The following is a 4,800-nucleotide window of genomic DNA, read 5'->3' on the forward strand; positions in this document are numbered from 1 at the left end:
ATGTTGCCGGAAACGGGATGAAAAACAAAAACCATTTTTTGATGTGCACCGCTTTTGAGCGGACACAAAAACGTCTCCGGAAACACGAACGTTGATGAGTCACCAGAATCGCTTTTGTCTCCGAAGTGTTTGCGTTTCGTCGCGAGACGGAAAATTGTTGTTTTGTCGGCTTGGTATAAACCAATAAACCGTCGGCATTAGGTACCCGCCAGTCTCGTGTTCTGTGACTGACCAGTGACCACTGACGCGACTTCGGTGTTCTGTACTTCTGTTCCATTCACCGTTAAATGCAGACAACCAACTATAGTTTCGCGGAAAATCTGTCAGCCGTTCTATTTTTAGACGAACGGTCGTCGGGGCTTTCGGAGGGCAATCATTCCGCCAACTCTGTCTTTTTCTTTTGTGCCGATTACCAAAAAAACGCTTTTTGAGAGGACGTTGTCTCCGTCTTACAAGTGCGTAACGACGAAATCTGTCGCATACGACAAAAATAGAACTCGGTCGATTCGTGTTTAACGGTATACTCGAAATATGGTGTGACGTTACTCGCATGAAAAACGTTCGACGTTTCGTCTATTATTGCCTGTGTCGACTTCGACATGATTGATTCCAATGATTTTTTATTTACTAGCGCCATATAGATTTAATATTATATTTATCAACATTCAACTGCAGTATAGTGATTGACACTGATTGGTCACTTTTTGAGGATGGCCTTTTGTAGTCGACTGTGACAAAATCGATAAATTTTACTCGTATGCGACTTCTCGTCGATTGATCTCCTGTTAGTTTAAAATTAAATGTGAATTGACCTTTTATACAAATTAAGGAAACATTACTATCGACAGCTTCTCGTGGGATTTTTATTATATTTTAATTTTAAAGCGAGTTATGAGTATTTTAAGATTTACAAACAAATTTATAATTTTGAAATACTCATTAAAATATAATAAAATGCCCTCGAGAAGCCCTCGATAATAATGTTACCTTTCATTTTTATAAGAGGTCAATTCATTTTAAATTTTAAACTAACATAGCTACACGGCCTACACGTGTTCTGCTGAGCGTAAAATTTCCAATGTTACGCATTTGTAAGACGGAGACAACACATCATACACGTCCTTTAAGAGGACGCTACACCCGCATATATTGTCTCCGTCTTACAAGTGCGTAACATGGCAAATTTTATGCTCAGCAGATCACGTTTAGCTCCGTTAGTTTAAAATTTAGAGTAAATTGACCTCTTACAAAAATTAAAGGTAACATTATTATCGAGTTTTAAAATTTATTATTTTTGTATATCTTAAAATACACATAACTCACTTTAAAATTAAAATATATTAAAAAGCCTACGTCATGCCCTCGATAATAATGTTACCTTTAATTTTTGTAAGAGGTCAATTTACTCTAAATTTTAAACTAACGGAGCTAAACGTGATTTGCTGAGCATAAAATTTGCAATGTTACGCACTTGTAAGACGGAGACAACGTATGCGGGTGTAGCGTCCTCTTAAGCGTAGTGTTATGAGCATTTTTAATTTACGCTATTTTAGTATACAGAGTATACCGCGAGGATTTACCCATTACGATATCTCCTGAAACAATAATTATATCATAAATCTGTTTTTTTTTTTTTATTAGACTCACATAGACATGTATTTAATTTTTTTAGTAAAAAAGTTACAAAAAATATTTTATAATTTTTGAAAAAACTAAAAATAGCTATTTCATAGGGTTTATTTTGCAGAAAATTTTGACTTTTCTCTAATCACGTGATTATTTTAGTTTATAGATAAAACGGCAAAAAACTGGTTTTTTTGTCACACTCTATGGCTGGGTCAAGTGGTATAACGGGCACTATATCCTCATAGGACACAGATAATGTTCTCAACTTAAAACTGTGTAAGCGTGATCAGCTGTTGAGCGTAGGAAATTTTTCACGTCCCCGCACATGTGAGACGGAGACAACATGGTGTCTTCTTTTTAAGCGCGTCAATTGTGCAGATTATAAAAATATCATTATAAAAATCGCATTATTTGGATGCATCCGCGGCTGGTCCCGTGTTGTGTCGCTTGTGTGACTGGCCGATGACGCGACTTTGGAGTTCTGTTCCATGCCGATAATTGCGGACAAAACCAAAGTTTCGTGGAAAATCCGCGAACCGTTCTATTTATACCCGAGCGTCGTCGGTTGGCGATAATTCCGCGAACTCGGTCGTCGCCACCGATCACCAGAAAAACGCGACAGTCGCACTGTAGTAGTAATATTGTTGTAAAATATTCATACAGGCGCCGCTCCGACGACGACGCGTTTCCCTCGCCAGTTTGACGCATACGAACTTGATCAGTGTAAACCAAAAACAGTAAAAACGCGCCCAAGTGAAACGGGCCGATGGTATTTTCGCGACGTTAACGATACTTACGATTACTGCGAAGGAGCACACGTCCATGAAAAACGCATTAACCGTAATAGTCGAAGGGGAAAAACACTCGAACGTCTAATATTTTTATTATTTGTCGAATTTTCGATAACTCATACGAATGTCTATATATACCTAGACGGCGAATTTCTATACAGTAACTAACTGTTTACAAACAAATTTTTCTATTACTAGATTTTTTATATTTTTTAGTCGTTGTTGTCCACGACCGATTCGAGAATCCACTGTATTATAACATGATACCACTACCACGATGATGTTACGGTTTGATGACATGTTTTGGGTGATACCCCGCTGTCGTGACGTTGACGTCGAACAATTCCGTGGGGTCAATGTTGAGTAATCCATCGAATTAAATACTCAACTAAAATCTTCTAGGTATCCGTACGCGTTGATAAACCGAATCGTCTGTAATATACTATCGCACCAAAAACACTTCGTTATAACTCCGTGTAAAAAAAAACTAATATAAAAAAAATAATGAGTAAAAAAGTAATGATTAAATCTTTAAAATACGTGATATAATATGGGAACTAAGTAAAATGCCATTTTATAATATTACAAACAGTGGCGTAGTTACGGGTTGTGGGGGGGTGTAAGGGGTTTCCCCCCCAACCACCCAAAAAAAACTTTTTACATTGGTATTTTATCTTCTGTGATACTGATTATTTTTAAAGTAATCTTTTTTTTGCATTTTTCGATGATGGAATTAATACCAATTTGAAACAAAATAAAAATGACGTTTAGTCTAACTAATAACTTGTAATTTGTGTCATAAATATATTTTAACCCCCCCCCCCCAGAAAAAAATCGTATCTACGCCGCTGATTACAAATACCTAAAATCGATATTGTAATATTATAAATACTTAGTCAACATATTGTTTAAATATTTGGCAGACCTACAACTTATAAGTATACTTAAATAAATACAAATAAATAACCACTATAGTATTTTTTCATAATTAATACTGTATAAACAATATGTTGACCAAGTATTTAATATTATAACATTGATCTTAGGTATTTGTAATATTATAAAATGGCATTTACTTAGTTTCCATATTATATCACGTCTTTTATAAAGATTTAATCATTACTAAATTTATTTATTTATTTACACGGAGTTATAACTTATAACGAAGTGTTTTTGGTGGGATATCAGTTTTTTTTTAAAATTATTTATTAATAACTTAAACGGATTTCGAGCTTGACTGGTGCATAAATCGATATTTTTTATTTTATTTGGAAACTCATTTAGATCTGAAATTAATAAAGATTTCATAATTTTTAGTGCCCTATAGGAACAGTGTAACTGCAATTTAAATTGCATAAAATGTCATAGCAATACCGTGTTGTATCATCTGTAATATTATACAAAGATGAAATTTTAAATATATTACGTCACGCACTTTATATTATGTAATAATATCATACCATTCATACGCAATTAACAATTAGTGACATATATTAGTGTGTCGGTGAGTGGTGAGGGGACTTGTCGGCACACTATTCGTTAGAAAATGGCCAAGTCGGCTACACAGTCGGCCCTATGTTTGTTTTGCACATGGATAAATACATATAGCATTCGCGTAATATTAATTTTTTATTAAAAAGTGTACAGATAAATGTTATCAGTGATTCGGTGATTTATGAATTTTTATAATACTATTTCACATAATATACAAAATGTAATATAAGATAGGCAGATGAAGTGAAAATATATGGTAAACACTGCACACTTAGGGTTGAGGTAATAAATTCTATAGCTGCAAGGCTTTCGATATGGGATTCTCTCATTTATCTTATGCGGATTAAAAAAAAAATCCGCACAAAAACTAAAACCGCCCGGTTTAACTGGTTTCTATTCATGTCAGTTTTTTTAAATAACTATAGTAATAATAATAATAATAATAATAATAACGTTTTTAAAGCATCTGCTTTCGTGGACCAGTTTTTGAGGGTCCAGTTTGACCAGCATCCCTTCGAATAGTTCCCCCACAGTTATTCGAATCATCGTATCGGGTCAGTTACACACAATCACCACTGCGGATAGAATATTATAGTCATCGAGAATAATAATGTTATCGATAAAACTTCATGTAAAGGTATAGGTACATCACACGAATATTTTTACTCGACACGATCATTTAATCCTATCAAATAATTTTATATTCGTTCGTTATTTTTTATGTAAGATACTGTTTACAAATACATTTAATTTACAGTAATTAATTCTATTCACCGACAAATCCAAAATAAACAAATATATTTTACTTTATTAATAAATCATCATGGAATGTACCTACATAGTAAAATAATTAACAATTATAATGTACTATATAATATGCTCAATATCA

Source organism: Diuraphis noxia, unplaced genomic scaffold, assembly GCF_037042655.1.
Source record: "Diuraphis noxia isolate RWA-SAM2 unplaced genomic scaffold, SU_Dnox_SAM2 contig0005, whole genome shotgun sequence".
In the NCBI taxonomy this organism is placed as follows: Eukaryota; Metazoa; Arthropoda; class Insecta; order Hemiptera; family Aphididae; genus Diuraphis; species Diuraphis noxia.